Here is a 20,003-nt window from a genome sequence, read left to right as displayed (position 1 = left end):
TATTGAAAGCTGGAGTTACAAACTTTGGATGTTTATGGGCAAGCTTTTCTGTGGTAGTAAAAGAAAACCTTTGTTGTTTCACAATAAACTCTAATACACAAGATACTGCAAGTCTATTTTCTCTATATTGCTTTTCACTAAAATATTAAATGTTGTTGAACCACCATGTTGTCATTGAATATGACAAATCACACATCTCCGTGATTATTTTAAGACGCCATTCATCTTTTACAGTGTAAAACACAGTAGTGTCACAATAACAGCTTTAAAACTGTGACATGGTAATGTTTGTTGTGTTGCCGCCCAGTGGTTGGCTTTGTGTTCTTCTTCTTGGTGTTTTATGGCAGTTGTCAAACAAGAAAATGGTGCATTACTGCCACCAACTGTACTGGAGTGTGGATCGGAAAGCTAATACGTAGTGGCCATTGAAATCATACAATTTTGAGCTTTGTAATGTTAGAAACACTAGAATGCGGTGATTGGCACAAACGAACACTTGATTTTCATGCAGAAAACCGGGGATTGCATTGACATTGTGTTTTAACCAACCCAAGGGTGTTTTCCTAACCATAACCATCTAGTTGGTGTTAATGTCAAATAAGCTAACCATGTAGTGTAGTTTCGATGCGCTTTCGATTTCAAATTTCGATCAAGAAAAATATAGCAATGTTGTAACTTTTGAGGCGTTATTGTGAGAGTTTTCCTTTGTGGATCAATGTGGCTATTGTACATTTTGTTGCTTTTTTAAGTGCTCCCATGGGGAAAATGTTTATTATTTGAAAGTGAACATACACTTAGCACAGGTTGACAGTGTTTAAGGGAGCACTGAAGTGCTCTGCTTGTGTGCCCTCAGAGACAGGTAGTGGGCGTAGTGACACACTGTCATTTAGCTGCATAACAGCTACACATTTTAACTCTGCCCACCCACCTTTAATATTTATAACAAGGAATCACTGCATGCTGTATGCTTAGCAGCACATACACTCTTTATTTCTTTTCAATGTCATAGTTTTCCTATCCATAGGTTTCCTGCACAGCCAGTAATGATGCATTATCACTCAGCAAACTGACTATTTTTAAAGCTTATTTAAGTTTTAAAATACATTTTAAAACCTCCTAACATAGGGTTGTGTCACCGAACTGACATACATCTAGTTTATAGCTTATTGGCCCTGTGAGGCACCGCTAGTTCCACAGTGCTGTTGCTATGACAGTACTTGCTTTGCAGTCTGCTCTAGCATCTGCCAGCGTATTTGATGGCACATCAGAGGACACAGTAAACATTGACAGAAACATCTATCTTCCCGACAACCTATTTTTTATGGATTTATTCCAGTTTAGATGCTCTAGCTGTCATAAATAAAAAACTGCTGTGATCATTAGCAGCTGTGTCAGGTGGGAAAGTCTCACAAATGTTGTAGTATATTCTCTGTTCTGATTGCCTTGTCCACTCCAGGAGAACAGGCCTCATTAGTTGAAATTAACTCCTACTCTGATTATGATGACAGTGTAGTAAGAGATTTGCAATATAAATACTTGAAACATAATTATCGGCATCCATTGCGACTGTTACTTTTTAACCACTTATTGGCCTTCATGTCAACTGTGCAGTGATTGTAATTGTTCCTCTTACCTTTACACATTCTCACACTGATACATAACAATTTACTTTAACTTAGTCCGAGTAGGTGTGTAATTCATTATGACAGCATTGATAAAAATGAGTTGTGATTACATAGTTTAACAACAAATAATAAATCAAGTTGCTGCTTTTAAAAGATGATTTCAAGGTAATTAACACTTGAATATTTACCAAGCTGCAGAATTAAATCCTTAAATTGGAAATTGTATAAAGAAATTATAAAACTAACCACTGACATTAAGTTTAATAAAGTTCCACTATAAGCAGTGCTTAATGTGAAACAGAGGAAGTATGGGAGCGCAGTAGTGTACACTGTTGTGTTCCTTCTGTGATGTTTTGCATGGTATAGTTTGATGTGTTTTGTTTGACATACAGTAATGTTAGTGGCCATTCCTAATAATGTTAGGATCCTCAGTTAGTTCCTGTTTTTTGCTCCTATATTGTACCTGGTTCCTGTTTTATACCACCCTCAGCAGCCCCCAACTTGACTCTGTCTTGATTGACCTTAATTGCACACACCTGTTGCTCCTTGTCTCTGGACCTTGCCCTGCTTCTCCACTGGGTTAAGGACTCTGTTGTCTGGATTCTTTTTCCTGGTAATCTGGCTCATTGTTCACTTGCTTCTCTTATGCCTCTGCTCTGTTAATTGGATGGTAGTTGGATCTAGTTTGGTATCTCCTGTGCTCATATTTCCCCTCATCTGCCTTGTGTTAATTACTCTCGTTGTCACTACATGCTACTTGGGCTTTATTTGTATTTGTTTATGTTAAATGCCATTCCCTTATCACTGTTACCTGTTTTCTTATCTGCACTTGGGCTCTAAGAGACTCAAATCATAACAAATAAATCTATCTTTAAAGGTCACTTGGGTTAACAGGCTAAAACATCCTGCTGCATTAGAGTAAACACATGCTCTTATTTGTGACATGACTAAGAATGATATTATCTGACTATGTAATACCGCTGTTTGAAGTTAGCAAAAAATCACAAGTTAATTTCATGGCTATTTCTCTCGAGACAACTAAAAATTAAAGCCCCATTTAAGCTCTATGATTGCGGCTGCTACCGTGGAGGGAAACTTTTATGCTCAGTCATGATTTCATGATTTACTGTGATTCAATGATTTACTGTAGGCCATGAAACTTGATCTTGTTTGTTTGGGATGGCTGTTGTTTTAAGTTTTAGGTGTCTGAGGAGGTCATAGCATCATGTTTAATGTTGTCCTCTCTCCTCGCAGTTTGTCCTTGCGTTCTACACAGGTGGGACTAAGACAAAAGGAAAAGATGCAAGTGAGGGAAACATGGATGTAATTAGGAGACTTGGGATTCACCTATTGTTTTATTCAGCAGCACAAAACATTCCCCCAGAGGAAAACAGTGGTAGACACATTTAGGATCAATTCCTCGCACAGCTCCATACCCACACCCAGATTCAACTATTGTCATAAATCAAATCTACTTGGTATGAGTCAGGTCACAGAAATTCAGCAAAAGCTTATCTACGCATTTGTGATTGAAGATGAGCAACCCCCCACATCTTTTTTTTTTTTTTTTTTTTTTTTGCAATACAAAAACCAAGGTTACGTCAGCAAGCCTTTCACTTTGCTGACAAAAGAACCCCACACTTTTCTGCCTGTTCTTCTGCAAATAGTAGCTTTCTTTAATTGTTGTACATCTCTGATGTCTTCCTCTGTCTCTGTCCTTGTCTCTGCCTCAGTGAAATAACAGTTCTCTTAATGATTTCAGCAATGCTCGGCCAAATATAATAATATAGTAACTGAGCATTAGTGGAGCAGGAGCCTCAAATCTAGTTATTTCATTAATGTCACTGCATTGTTGTTTATAATTTATTTTCAGTGTAGTATCAGACGTACTAAATGGAAACATCAGCTGAGATCACGCCGTAGTGCCTGGCATTTTGTTGTCTTTGTCTGCCGTAATGACAGTGATGGCATTCGGATCCCCTGGTGTGTCATTCTCATACAGTAATTCTTTAGGGTCTTGTTTAGGTGTCACATTGTGTTGAGTGGCCAGGAAAACACCATCATGCTCTTCAGTGTTCCATTTATCCAGTTTTGTTCATTTACAATGTTTGGTTTGTTACTGGTTCTAGTGCTGTTATAACGTACACACACTGGCAATGTAAAACCATTATTAGCTTTAAGTATTTGGTTCTGACAGGCTCCTTTACTGCTACATGGCCTTTTCATCAGCAACACACACGCACGCAGGAATAATGGGCAGAGTGTTGATACAACAACCTATTGTAACAGCACAGCTACATATCAGCTAAGGTGAATTATATATCAGAACTGAGTTGCTGTATCTTTAAAGTATAATCATATACATCTGCTTAAATGTAATGCTCTCTGATGAGGTTATGCAAGTTCAAATATAATTAATAATAAAAAGTTGTAATGATGTGCACATCATCCTTTGGTAGGGCTCAACTCATTTTGCATTATTAGATAAGTGATGGCACAGGATAGGAACAGGACATAAAGGGTAAAATTGACTTGCTTCTGTTTTGATGGAGAACAGAACTCAACTATCAGCCAGAGGCTACACAGAACTCCATATAAGGATGATGACTCTCAGTTGGGTCAGGAGTACTGGCCACTATCTTTGTTTTCCAGTTAGTGAATTTATTGTGGTTGATATAATGGAGCTTACTTTTTTCATTAAAGACAGGCTTAACCAGCACTCTCTTAAATGGTGTAGGGAGAGTGTTCAATTGCAAGGAGCTTTTAAAAATTGTTAAAACCTCCCCAGACACAGAATTTGAAATGTTTTTAAAAAGACTGGTATTTGATAAAGTGTGCAAGTGTAAGACTTCAATTTTGTTACGATTTCCCTGAGCATTTCAGCATCAATTGGGTCAAAACTGCTCAGTGTGGCCTCACATTGTATACTGGATATTTCTGTTATGGCACTGTGTTGTTGAGAAATACCAGACCTAATGGTGGCTGTCTTCTCACTGAATTCCTCACAGAAACAAACTGGCTGCTATGCTCTGCAGATATACAAGGGCACCAGTTACGTTACAAAGCAGCCTGGGATTTCCCATGTTACTATTTATCAGATTAGAAAAATATAGGTTCCTGGAGGTTCAAACTGTTTTACTGTAAATCTTTAAATTAAATTTCTTTATGTACATGTAGTTTATTTTTCTCATATTTTCCTTGTTTTGTTAGCCACTGTGTAGTGATGCACTGGCTACATATGTATTATTATAATCAGTAAGATGGTTATTTTAACCGAAACCACATTGTTTTTTCTAAACATAACCAAGGTGTTTTTGTACATAAACTGAGTGAAATTATGATTATAATGATAACAATAATAATAAGAAAAATTATAACCATGTGTTTGATTGTTTCCATGACAACAAAGGTCCAGTACGATTCCTGGAGGAGCCATCGTATGGAGTGCATGACTGTTTCCCTGACGACAAAGTGTCCTGCTGGGAGGGTCCTGTTGCTCCTATCCTAAGGTAGGGACCAGTGACATACTGTTTATTGTTGTTCAGGTTGGAAGGCTTGGCTATGAGAGGGTCATGACTATGTTTGCATCATTATTTGTTTCCTCCTATTATGTTTCCCATTTCCATTTTCTTGTATATCTGCTTGCTTATTAGGATCTTGTATTTCAACCTGAAATGCAGGAAAAAGAAAGAATCCATATTAAATAGACTAGATTAATCCTGTCATGGGCATTTTGCTCATAGGTAACAGTTGTGAACAAAAATTACAATGGTTATTTATTATCAGAAAAGCACTGATCCTATAATTCTTAAGTTAATGAGACAGCATCACTTCAAAAGCAGTGTATAAAAAGAAAACACAACCTAATCCTTTTCTGCCTGTGGTCATTATTCTTACTTTACCGTGTTAATAATATAAACAAAGACAAAAATTTGAAGACAGATGTGTAGCTTTGCAACCTTGATCTCTCACCTAGAAAGCACTTCTAATACCCAAATGCATAAAAGTTATAAAATTGATGAGTCCTGCAGCCCTTCTGCCAAATTTAGCTCATAAAAATGGGGCTTTGTGTGGGGATGAGATGGTGATGAGTACATCTGAGGGTTGGTCTGTCAGAAAATCAACCCACTCCATGAATCAGACAAAGTGATGAGGAATGGGGGGAAGAGAAGCAGAATGTGGATGATGAGAAAAGTGTATGATGAGATGTGCACACAGTAAAATAGGGCAGAAAGAACCCAACGCCATCATGGATAACAGGTGGATGGATGACTTGAAGTTGAAACATTGCCAGATTCACCAACTACCATACAAGTAGTTCCATATACTAGTTGATAAACTTGGTGTTCAAATGCAGTATTTGCTGTTGTCCAGAAAAAAACTTGCAACTCTTCTCAAATAGATTTTTTATGTAATGTTTCTATTAGAAATAAGAAAATGTTGATTAAAATTTTTAAATTTTTCTCTATCAAACATTCTTTTAAAATCTATGAGACAAACTCAAAAATCTGCGGTTTCAAAACTGATAGACGGGGCTTGAAGGTTTTTAGTGCCAAATTCAGTAATGGTTGAACACAATCTTCAAATACACCATTCTCAGTATTATCCCTATGAGTATCAGATTTCATAATTTTATTGTTGCCACAATCAATGTAAGAAACAAGAACCTGAAGAAAAATCACCCTCCTCTGTGCCGTGCATTGTATAAAATCAGATCTAAGAGAAAGCAATGCTATTGTATAGATAGAGAGAGCTTCTGTTAATTAAAGTTAACTTCAATTTATGTTGAATAACAGTGTGAATCAAATGCAAAACATATTATCATAGAGGGAATGTGATGAGTGAATGGGAAACAGAAGGAGCTTCAGAGAAAGAGATGCAGAGGGTATGTCTATATTGAGCTAGATAAATTGGAAAACATGCTTTTCTTCCCATGTTAGCCCTCTCTCCATGGACGTTTAGACCGGTGGGGGCATGCTGCTTCAGATAAATGTACAATGTTGAAATATTATTCAGAAAAGCCAGATTGAGTCCTAGATTCTGTCATGGTTATAGATTGGAAGACATATGCAGACAAGAAGGTTACTCTGAGCTTTAGTAATGATAACAGGATAACTTTAAGGCAAGGCAGAAAAACAAGGGCACACGGGTATAATGCCTTACAACAAGCATTTTCATGGGTAATAAAACACAAGGGATAACCAACACTGGTAAGTGGAGATGGCAGGAACCCCCACACACACACACACACACACACTGGAATGCAGGTGCTTACTAGTGTACAGTAGGCTTACAAGAAGAGTGCAATAGATATAACGATGAGGCAGGTAAATACAACAGCGCAGATAACACACAGGCTAGAGGCAGGCAACAGGAGCTAAACGCTGATCGCACCGATGAAAATGGCTACTGAGCATAGAAAATGCTAGAGTTGGGTGGTCGTGGGGATGGAAACAATTATCAACACCAGGTCACAATTGGCAGACAGAAAACTGGGGCAGGTTTCTGACCAGAGAAAGTGCTGCGCCAGGTGACTGTCCTGTGTTGGGGCAAAGGTTAAGCCAGGGACAACTTTTTAAGGCATGTCTACTACTTTGCTCCCAGCAGGATGTACTGCCATGAACTTTTGTACTTGACATTCATGGTTTCCAGAGGTTGACATATACTGATTTAGTACCACCGTTAGTTTTTGAATTTTAGTCAAAGTCTTCATAATTGGGTTGGATTCTGATGAAATACGGTACTAAGAATGAGCCCAAATGATTTTGGGGATTCCTGTTTAGCACCAGCAGCAGGTCACAGCTAATTTATTTTTCTAGATTGCCTGAGACAACATTTTGTACTGACATTCATGATTCTCAACCATTCTCATCTCGGTCAGTGATTGTGTACCAGAAAAATTAAGGCAACAACAGCCTCCTCTAACCCTCTACTCAAAATATGTCAGCCAATCACAGAGCACAGCTGTTGTCATTAACCTGTTTTCATATTGATTTTGGCATATGACTTCAGTACAGAATCGACCGGAAAATGTGTTTGGATGCAAGCCATTTTCACACATAAACAGCATTTTTAGACTTAGCTTACCTAGTGTTGATGTAGCCTCAGGAGGTCAAAGAGATACACTGACAAATGCACAGAACAAAAAGGAGAGTGAGAAAGAGAAGAAGTAAGACTGTGTGAGAAAAGGGAAGAAATGGGAAGTAGCAGAGTGGAAAGTTGAGGGCATGAAGCTTGAATGCTTCAGCACCATTGCCACCACAAACAGTGCTGACCTGGAAAGCCTCTATGTGGTGGAAATCAGCTTTAAGAAAGCCTTTTAGAGGCCTTCTCAGGGGATTAATACAGTTTTGGTGTTTGGGCTCTCTCTTTCTCTCCCTGTCACTTCCTTGCTCTGTTTGTGTGCATATGTCCCTCACATATGTGTGTTGATACTGTGTGTGCAATAGGTGGTAAGGTGTTCGTGTGAAATGGATAAAAGGCGCACATAGTGGACTTCCTGCACTTTGCATACATGTGTGTGGGAGAGAGTGGAAAAGAAAAAGAGTCAGAGTGAGTGGAAAGGCTGATTGGCATTTTATTTTTATGTAGAAGCAGAGGTGAAAGAGAGGCAGAAATATTTTCATTGGTTGAGTTAAAACTCAATGGGCAGAGTGCCTGATCCCCAGTTTTTCAGAGTGAAAGTTAACTAAACCTAAATGGTAATGAGGGAATACTAGTGCAAACATGAATGGATGTTTCATAGCTGGAATATGTAGTTTCTTTTTCTTTCCTTTTAGATTAGATTATGTGCAATGTTAATTTAATGGTTTGATCTAATTTATCTAGGTTTTTTCATAATATAATTATAATAACATTGTGCTCACCACAGGAATTGCAGAGATCTCAGAAAGCAGTGACTTTGCTAAATAATATTTTACTGAGTGGGAAACATGAACTATTATAAATTATAAAAACAAATAACTTGTTTATCAGAGAAAATTAACTAACACCAAAACTATTACCTGAACTGTCCTCTGTGAAAATCTATTACAGTTTATTGACATCCTAGCTCAGATTTTGCTTTGCGCTGACAGATTCCTCTGGGCATTTCAGATGCATTCAGTTGTTTTTTGTTAAATAAGGTGGTTGGAAAAACAGCTGAACACTCAGTTTGTTTACATATATCAAGTTTTCGCCTTTGAACTTTCTTGTAGCAGTGTGAGCAAGGTGAGTAAGATGTTATTGTTACTAGTAAAACTACTCACGAAAATAAGATTTGAGTTGCAATAATTTCTTATTGTTTAAAGAAAACTCCAATCTGCAAGAGGAGAGAGAGCAAAGACGGGGAGATAGAGTGAGACAAAACCTCCCTGTGCATCCTTTCACAGCTCATCTTATCTGCGCTTTCCTAATTGTGGGACCGGGAATGGACATGGTCCAATGAAGAGCTAATTATCACTAACAATAAATGTCACATCAAACAGGTATTATGTGAGCTGCATGAGGCCTGCCACACTCAGCGAATCTCAGCCGTTTTCACTCCAGATGCTAGATTACTTTTGACAGGAAACATACAAATAAAACATTACCAGGGCTTAGAGGGAGAGCTCTCAGAGATACCCACTGAGTAAATTATTCATACATTGACTTACTGAAGGAATGAACGCTTCTGTCTTCTCTCTAATCCCAAGCAAAGCTTTCAGTAATAGTGCAGCGCTCGAGTTGCCTCTCACAAGGCTCTATTCATCAAACTTTCCAATGTATGAAATCAGTGTCTGACAGGCTTTTGAAATCCTGCAGCTCCTGCGTTATTATGGCGTTTAGCCTCAAACAGCCTCTCAATCTAATGACTTCTCCGCGATGGTGATTGCTTTGATTTTAATTGGGATGTTCTAGAGGCGCTGCTGCTTCTGATCCAGCTGTCTCCCACCAGTTAGACAAGGGTTCCTCACAGTGAGCCTTTATTCCTGCTCTGAAACCCATCACAGGGTAGTTTTGTTGCCCTGTTGAGTTTAGTGACGGGCACAGGAAGGAGGAGGGACGACACATGTTTCACTGAAGTCATGAGTAATGAGAGATGAAATATAGAGCCCATCAATGTTGGGGAAGTCTCAAATGGACATTGCCTTTGGTCTCCAGAGATGGGGTTATGGTACACTAAAGTACTGTTTAGCTTGTCCATCCTTGAAAGACTAAGCCATGACCTCTCTGGAGAAAAGTAAAAGCAGGAAGGGCTTACCTGGTGCATATGTGTCTGTGGACCATAGCAGCGTAGTCTGTGGTGACAACTGACTTCATTTACTCCCCAAAAGCTTTATCATTGTCTCATAACAACCTAGGTTGCTAGGTGGTGTTACAATAATTTGTTCCTGTTTGACTGATCGTCTTCTTCCTCTCAGAAATCACAAGAGCCACCTCAGCCAAACCCCCCCAGGTAAATAAAGAGTCAACTACTCAGCCATTAAAAACTTATTTCAGATGACCTCAATGTGGTAGTAAAAGAGCATTTATAAAATAGGGACAGACAAGTGGTATTGTGTATTCTCAGTAATGCAGTAAAAAGGGTGTATCCTTCAAAAGACCAAATGTCCAGAATGTACCAGCATTATCATCATCAGCAGCAGCATCCTAGTCAGACAAAGAAGACAAAGACTATGAATAAAATGAGAAATAATAATGACATGTATTTTTCAATATGCACACTAAAAATGGATTTCAGGCCACTGCTGTGTCCATCCTTGAACTTAGCTCTAGTTGCAGTTAACATCGACTGCTGTGTGTCATTCTCTGCTCTGTTTGATTTATTGGACTAAAGAGTACTGCTGGGTGGAGGCAGTGGGGTCCTGGTCAGTGGTTGTCGAGTATTTTTAGGTTATGACCACAAAAAGCCTGGCAAGCCAAATTCTCTGCTACTATTGGCACAAAATGATAATTTCTATTTTTCCTTTAGAGTCCCTACTTCACTTGACTAATTATTGAAAGAATCCCTGCAGGTATTCATTGTAGTAAAAGCAGAGGGCATTCATCACAAAAATAAAAATATTGATAATATATTTATATTAGTTATAATAATAAGAAGAAGAAGCAAAAGCAAAAAAAAAAAAAAAAAATCACCTTCATGCTTTTTTTTAGAGCCTGTGCTCAGAGCAAATCTAGGCTACCCTTGGCTATCAATTCACTCAAAAAATGTGCACATACACACAAACCCACTCCTCATTTTGATATGTTCCCGTGCTCACTTTTGTGTTGAATCACTCCTGATTTATGACTCGCCTCCTCTTTATTTTTTCCTTTTTCATATCACTTTAGTGTGCTAGGCCTTGTGAATATTTCTTCCCTGAACCCCTCCATAAAATTTTGACAGGGGCCTTTTATATCTGAATTGATTCCAAAAGAGGAAAATGTAAAGCACTACATCCATTATTGAACAGCATCACAACCTGGGAAGCCTTTGTGAGATATTTACATTTTATGGCCCCTGTCAGCCCCTTTGGTAAGCAGTCAAACTCAAAGCTTGTGGACGCTGAGGGCTCAAATTGACAAGTTCCTGCTGCGTATATTGTTATGCAGATTGATTTTTTTGCATTTAACATCACTTCTTTAAAGAATAAAATGGAGAAAATTTGACCTTAACAGGCCTTCTTGAACCTCCCCTGCAGCTTTGCCTGCGGATATATGTCATTTAGAGTATAACTAAGGTTCACCCAGGTCGTGAAAAATGCTATTTTATACCAACTTTATCTTGCACCATTTCGGCTACATGAGGTAGAATGTTGCAAGTTCACAGTGCATACAGTATCTGTTCCTGCACCCCATGGCTCCCTCTACATCAAGTCCACATTAAGGGTAGGTTTAATGCTAAATGATAAGGACATACATGGCTCTGAGGAAGGTGTGGAATTATTTTAATAAGTGCTTTGCCACTGAAACAGTATTTTGCTGTCTTATGGGCTGATCTAACAGTTCAGCAACCTATTATGATGCTTAGTGCAAAATTGTTTGCTTCTCACTGTAATTTGAATGTTGTTTCCTTTAGAGGATTAATTGAAAATAGAATCACCACAATGTTTTCAAGGTTAATAAACACATGCCCCATTAACTGTCAGGAAAGGCATAACTGTACTATACTTCTTCAGCTGTTCTTCACTTTTCCCTACCCTGTAAAAGATCATAGAGATTTAGTGAAATCAACTGATCACTTCTAATTAATGTAAATATGCAAGTTTTGTTCATTTCAAGTTTAAATTCCAGGCTTTTATTGATAGACCACTTTCCAACTTCAAAACGAGTTATTCTCACTTGATGTTTTGGCTTGAAATGATGAGTAGAATGGATGAACCGCTGAGAGTTCACTCATTTGCTCTAGCGGACAGCATGTATTGTGGTAGACCTTCCAGGGACTGTTTTAGTTTAATGCATTTTAAGTTAAGTTATGTTGTTTCTATTCATAATAATAACTAGAATTACCATTTCACAGTTGTATGCCTCCACCAACTAGTCACAGTCATGGGAATGGGACAGACATGAGGTTACTGACTTTGACTTTTGACAACCAAAATCTAATCCTTGAGTCCAAGTGGACATTTGTGCCAAATTTGAAGAAATTTTCTCAAGCCATTCCTGACATGTCACGTTCACAAAAATGGGATGGACACACAGACATCCCAAAAACATAATCCCTCGAGTGGCAGCTACTGCCAGCGAGGAGGCATAAAAATAACACCAATCATGATCAAGGTTATTCAGTTAGGTCCTTATCCAACTTCACAATTTAACAGAGTCAGTGAGCGCCGCCTCATCTGTTGTCTTTGCACCCACTGTGAAAGAAAATGCCTTGAACAGCTGCTACTTTAAGTTCTTTGTGTCAAATGAAGAATTTCCTTTTAAACTTAAAAATATAAAAGGAAAGCAAATCTGTAATGACTATGCCTAAAACATCAAGTTAATGCCTTAAGCTTTGTGAACTTGTTTTATGAAGGTCAGTTAACTGAGTTAGTTTTACATTTATTTAAACCAGTTATTTGTAACTTCAACTTAAGTTGAGTTAAATCACATTTATAAAGCAGCAGGGAACTTACCTACTCTCCTGCAGTTATTTGTAATTAAGCTTCTTCTCAGTGTTTGCTTAAAGATGTCAAAGAGGAGAACTGAGGAGGGGAGTGAGGGCAGTGTAGTGAGCTGGGAGCTGAATCTGCCCTATTCCTGAATAAATGCAGAGGGTGAGCAGGCTTAGTGAATTTCAAAGTCACCCAGGCGGCTTAATAGTGTTCCTAAATGACTCAGCACATTATTTCCAGTTGTACAGAAGTCCATTACATGCTGTGTTACTACACTCATACAGGGTTAGGACTCCCTCTCTCCCTGTCCTTTTGGCTCAGGCCTGGCATATGTTCAACAAACCACTTGAGCCTGAATGCAAAATTAAATCCCTTGGCTATAATTTTAAGGACAGTTCAGTCTTTTTAGTGCTTAACCAGGAGTCTGGAGCCTGTCAGTGACACCTGTAACCCTTCACACTGCAGACTTTGATGGCAAAGGTGATAGTTAAAAGTGTATTGCATTGGCCACGGGCGTGGATGTGGATGGAATGAGATGGAAAGGGAGGGATAAATAGAGGTGGAGGGAGAAAGGGAGAGCAATTAGTGGTGCTTTACAGCATAATCCCTCAGAGACAAGGCCCATCAATCATGTTAGTAATCCTTTGTTTCTCAGTAAAGATAACAATGCTGCAGGGAGTTAACATTTTCTTCATACGTCATCCCACCAAAATACACCTGAAATGCCAGATTGGACTAGAATTAGCCTTATCCTTTATGTACAACAAGGAGTTGATAGGAGGACGCTCAGACATACCCAGTGAGTGTGTTGTTTCTGTGATGCTGATAATAGCAGAGCTAGCAGACGTAGCCTAGAGGTTAGGGGTCGTCAAGTCAAATCACACATGGGCTATTTTTCTTACATGGCCCCCAGTCCAAACGGTGAAGAAGGTTGTTTGTCAGTGCTTTCTAATATGATCATTATGACCGTTCTCTGATCTTTGACCTTGATGTATAAAGGGCTTGTTAGGTTTAGGCTACTAAAAGCTCTTCGTTATGATTTTAGAAAGACTCACAGCCACACTAGCAGCTTTCTGAGGTTGTACATAAAGATCCCCTCCGGTCTCTAAAAAGATCAATAAAAACATGTCTGATCTTTACTGTACCCTTTATTGTGAATTCCAAGATTTATAAATATTCAAATATATGCAAATAAGGCGAGACAAAACATGCACACCCATTGCCCGCCGCCGCTGCTTACCCCAGGTAGACCGTTGAAATCATTGTGTATCAGGATATGATGGCAGGGAATAATAGTCGGATATATTTGTTTGCTCGTTCAGACCCAGGGTTCGATTTCCTTAAGCAGGGTGCAGTGGTAAATGAAGTCTAAACTCCAGGCACAAGGCGCATATGGGCATCTGACAATGTTTTGGAATTTCGGTGCATATTGGGTGCAGCCAGGTGTTACTGGGCAAATTATGGAAGAGAGGCAGAATACAGTATTGGAGGGAGGAATGCAATGCCAATCAAACCAGCTCCTCCTGTCCTTTTTAAAAGCACCGCTGGAACCTGACTTTGACAGGCAAATATGTGATATTTATTATAGAAGTATTGCACATAAATGCTCAGTAGTCTGCTAATATGACTGACTGGTTGTGTGCATGGAAAAGAGACTGATCCTATAACCAGCAGCAATTATATAGTGTAATTTACTCACAGCTGGATCCAGTATGTGAAATACACAGGGGAGAAACTGATTGCAGTTTGCAGGAGCAGGCAGCCTTGTAAAGATGTGTCACCCACTTTATCTACACCTACACATGCCTTTGTCAGAATCATCTGCCAAAAGGTGATTAAGGCTAATATTTTGATAGTGAAAGAAGCTTTCTGCTTTGTATTATCTTCATTTCACTCTTGTGGGTTATGTTTTTTTTCCAAGCTTATCCACTGTCTGTGTACCAGTTTAACTATCTCTAAATGGCCAGTATAACCAGTAAGATTCAGTATTCTCCTTGCCAAACAGTGATTTAAGCTAATAAGGTAATAAATCTCCTTTCATTTATAATGAAGGGGGGTTTCTGCCTCAATATTACCATTATTTTGCTTTTGCAGTATTTTTAAACATTATTAACCATCCAGTACCTTTGTACCAGTTTATGTACATCTAAAGGGCCAGTATAACTAGTAAAGTGCAGTATTCTTTTTGCAAAAAGTGCTACACAAATAAATCTTTGAATTTGTTGTGATTTGAATAGTCAATCATTGGTACATCATTACTTTATGAATACTCACATAAAAGCATGCATGCTAAGGTTTTTGAAGATACACTACAGACATTGACTGGATGAAGGTAAATCATGGTTAACTGTGTTCTAACAGCGAATCAAATCAGCTTAGGTTTGATTGAAGATCTAATTGTGAGTTATACCTTTAAGGCATATGGTCTGGTATTATACAGTGAAAAGAGTTGGCTCAAATATTCATCATGGCAGCCCAAAGGCACTGCTTCAAGAATGAACCATCCTTCTGAGGAGCATAAAGGGAATGCCAGGAGGCAAATAACATATCTTTTGGCTCCTCGACTCACAGCTTAGCTTGCCTGGCCTTTGTTGAAATAACATTTTTGTGACAAGTCCATGTGTGCAACCTCGGTAAAATCAAGTCAATTGTAAATTGAATAAATTCACTAGTGACCTTCAAGGCATCTCTTTGTCTGATTCACTGTGCTCTCCTCTATATGACACTTCTTTCACAGGCCAGGTCCATCCATCATGGCTGCTTGTTCACTTTTGTCTTAGAGACAATATTTTGCACCTTGTTGTCCTATTCCCCATTTCTTTTCTCTTACTTTCTATCATCCCCCTCTCTGTCATTTTTAATGATAACTAAGAGAAGTTAGCCATGGATGTGTTGTTGTAAATGTGGCGTTGCGCTGTCATGGATGCTTCAAGGTCAAGAGTGCTTAGCTGGATATTAAAGAGACAGATGGGTGTGGAGATGGAGTGGGATGGCAACGCAATGCAATTATAACCTGTGCCCACTTTCCACCACACACACACATCATGAAGGAAAGAGAGAGAGACCGACAGAAAAAGAAAATGGGTGAGAAATAGATAGCCAAGAGATCACTGCTATCTCTGAAACTCTGCTGAGACAATCTAATATCAGCATGAGCATAATTCCACAACAGTTCAAACATGCACGCAATCATGAACAAACAAAAAGTATGTGCACATCTATGCACACATGGCACAAAGATTGTCCGATAGGAATTGTAATGGCTCATTAAAGCACCAAAGTGATCTGGTGGATGGTTGCAGGTGGAAGAAAACAGAGTGAATGATTGATACAGTGATACAGAGTGTTCTCCCCCCACCAGCCCATTAGGGGTGATTTAGAGGGCCTGTGGAGTGCAACTGGAATAGAAAAGAGGCTCCTTCCTCTACATTTTTGACTCTGTGACTGATTGAGAGAGCACATGAAAATGACTGTTTGTCTCCATTATAAGATCTCACCATTGTTTATCATGGAGTTTAGCGGGGTGTGACGGCACAGGTAACAGCCGTGAGTAGTAGGTTGTGCTACAGCACTCTCAATATGCCCTACAACTGCATTTCAGACTGTTGTGGTGCAGACTCATGGTATCGCTGCACATCAGTGTTGGCAACAAACCAGGCTGGATTGAAATAGTAAAATGTCTGGAATAAGTAGTTGTTTGAAGTAACGGTACATGATCAATGCCGGGGGTAATTTGTCCAGATTGGATGTTATTCACTATATCACTAATGGTCATGCAGCGAGGCCCACAGTCTGGTTCATTAGTTGCACATGAGGTGTACAATAGCACATGCATATATTATCGACTGAACTGTGATGCAGTGTCTTCCTTTAACATGCAGTACTAATAGATTTTATAGCTTGTAACACAAATTAATGACAGTATGCCCGTGGAGAGCTGATAGCATTGTCGGTCAGTACTAATGAGTAAAGGGTTACTTTGCAAGGTGAAATGACTCCTCAGTCTTTGGAACTTTAAGATGCTGCAAATCCCCTCACCCTGCCTGCTTGGATTACAGTGCTGTTTCTACAACTGCCCCTGAAATCCTTTGGTCCCATGCCAAAAATACAAAAGACAAAGTAGATGTATAACAAAAGTATTTTTTAGGGTCACTGTCTTTTTTTTTAACACATCATTTTAAACTGATCTCACTAATAGAAATAAAAGAGTGCTTTTAAATTGGTTAAGAGCAATACTGGGAACAATTAATTCATTTTTACTATCTAGATTTTACCCACATCCTTGGTATCCATTTTCACTGGTTTTCAAAATTTTAAATATACAGCCCAATCCAGATTCTTGGGTGGTAATAAAGAACAAAAATAATGACCCCTTAGTACCTTGAATTGTGTCCTAGAGCATTGCCCTTTATTAATCAGCTATCTGTCTCTAAAACCAAAATGTAACCATTTGTGTCATGTGCAGAAAAGAAAAAAGAAGAAACTGGGGACTACACAAATGAAACATTTCCTTCAAGGAGGTAATGTTATTGCAAATTTCTTAACCTTGATTTGACCAGTGATTGTTGACTTAATTTAGATTAATTCACATGAGAAGAGAAAAGAAGAGAATTCTTCTTAATGCTTTATTTATATAAGCCAACATGCAAAGATGAGTAGATACACAGCAATGCTTATATAGCACCCATTCATTACTCTGAGGTATCATCCATATATCTAACATGTAGCTCAATAAACCTAACACACTGACTTAATTGTTAGCAATGTGATACTCATTAAAATGAGTCACCCCCATTAGAAATCACAAGAGCAGGGTCAGGCATTGTAACACATGGTTACACAATAACCGTTTGCCCTTATTTACTCACGATGAAAGCAATGTCAGTGGTATGGCCTTCCATGTGAATCCATATGACTGTGGACCAGAGAGGAAATAGTGGTGCTGGGAAATGGAGCCCAGCTCATGCTGTGAGGCAGTTGAGACAGGAAATGGGGGTCAGTGTGGGGTCATGGCATCCAGACTCAGCAATCTGAGGATTTTGTATTTCTCACAATCTGCTACTCACCTACATGCTCCTGCTGTCACACACACACACATGAATGCACACATCTAAGCCCCCCACACTCCCCGCTCCTTTATCCCCTAGAGGTGAGAGTTTAATATCAACCAATCTGTTCCGACCACTCCGTAACCCCAGCAGCCACACCAGCACCACCCCTGATCCTCACACCTCCTTCCTGTTCCCATCCAGTGTGTGCTACAGTGGAGACACAACAAAACACACTGCAGCGAGCACTGACACTGACACTGGACATGCAAACAGGGTCAGAGAGAAGGGTTAAGTCAGCCGAGGGGAGGGAAGCAGCACGTATGAAGTCCTGCAGGGAGTCCAGTGTGGACTCTAGTATGGGTATTTTAAAGAACTTGGATATTGTAAATAATCATTAGGTAAAATTAAAGTAGTGGTTTGTGACTTATGTATATGCTTTGAAGTAATAGAAATGGCAGTGGCCACAGAGGAGCAGAAAACAGCAGTAGACCCATTTCGCTGCTTTTCTCATTTCATAGTGAAATGTGTGGAAACTCATCTGACCAATGAGGTGAACTCTGAGGCAAAAACTGTGACTAGTTAGCCGGCAGGAGGCCAGCCGGGTTGAGAGGCATGTCATTCCGTGTGTTTTGAATTTCAGGGATTTTACCTCCTATGTCACCAACTTATAGCAGTTTTGCTTCTGGCCATTTGATGATTTCTTTTTTTTTGCAAAAGATGCTGCTTTTGAATAACATTTTAAATGCTGCTTTGTAAGCTTTTCATTCTACCACTAAAACCTCTAACCAAAGCCAATTTAAATGACAGTGCTCTAAAGCTAAGTGAGAAACTATATATATTCAGTGTGGAGAGAAACACTGATTATACAGTTCCTTATTATTATCACTTCTAAATTAAAAACAAATTAATAAATTTGCAATCGAATTAACAAATAAAATATTCACATTTAAATTACGCTCAGGGTTCCATAGATTCAGTGTTTTTGCTTTGAACATTTTGGCTATAGACAAAATCTTATTTGGTATGAAATATCCCATATTTAACCAAATCTGACATCAGCCCCGTCTAGGTGTCAGTAAATGGGTTTATCAGTTTAAAGCTTACCTTTAAACTGGTAAACTTTAGCATCTCCCCTCTGAGGCACAACCCAGTCTCACAGCAACATTTATTAGCTACATTTTTCCGCAATGCAAAACACAATACTAGTCTCACAATTATGCCTCAAATTGTGACATTGCAATCAATGTGACGTCTTGGTTGACATTCTTTATACATGGTTAAGTTTAGGCACAGCAGCTACATGGTTAGGGAAAGCCCCTAGATTCAGTTAAAACATTCTCAGTATGACAACAATATTGCACTGGACTCTGGTTGTCTATGTGAAAGTCAGGTGCTTGTTGGGCCCAGCCACCTGCTTCCTAGTGTTTTTACCATTCTGTAGTTCAAAACCGTATGACTTCAACAGACACTAAAAAAATAGCATCCCAATCCACAGTCCAGCTGGTGGTGGTAATGCGCCATTTCATTGTTTGCCAACCGCCACAAGACACCAAGAAGAAGAAGACAAAAAAGGGCACTGGGCTGCAATATAAAACCGATGCCATGTCACAATTTTACAGTCGTTATTGTGACACTACTATGTTTTACGGTGTGCATAGCTTTTTTACACTTTCATGTGAGACTGGGCTGTCAGAGGAGGATCACAGAGGGGATGAATGAATGCGATGAAGCAGAGCTCAGTTTGGACATCAAACTCAGAGGGAGAGATGTGAAGGTGTTGGAACGTGGGCTTAAGATGTCAGGAAGGAGCAGTGTTCGACTCCATTTCCAGCCCTCCCATGGGAATCCCATGCATGTTGCAACAATGTGGCAACAGATTTCATCCCATTGCCCCAGAGGCTTTTTACCCTGATTCTGCTCTCATCTTGAAAACTGACATCTTGTCTATATTGAACTTGTTTAAAGGGTTTGTGGGTTCATGGAAAGTATGGAAGAATGAGAAATGAATCATTTCTGTGTCTCTGAAACTTTGAGAGTTGTAGAAAAACATAATTTAAGATTTATTGCCAGCTTTTTCAAATGTATCACCCCTAAATGGTCATTATCACGCCCATAACTATGCCTTAAAAGGGGCAGACTGCACCCACCAGTAGGCTAGAAGCTGCATATCACTGACAGCTGTTTATAATGAGATAATCTCTAGTGGCTGAAGAAATTATGACAGGAGCATACAGTAAGTCATCACTGGTGACTTGGTATAAAGACCAAAGTTTAGCTTGTCACTTTTG

This window comes from Monopterus albus, unplaced genomic scaffold (genome assembly GCF_001952655.1).
Source record: "Monopterus albus unplaced genomic scaffold, M_albus_1.0 scaffold3.1, whole genome shotgun sequence".
NCBI classification, from domain to species: domain Eukaryota; kingdom Metazoa; phylum Chordata; class Actinopteri; order Synbranchiformes; family Synbranchidae; genus Monopterus; species Monopterus albus.
The sequence above is the reverse complement of the archived record's forward strand: the minus strand, read 5'-3'. Positions refer to the sequence as shown.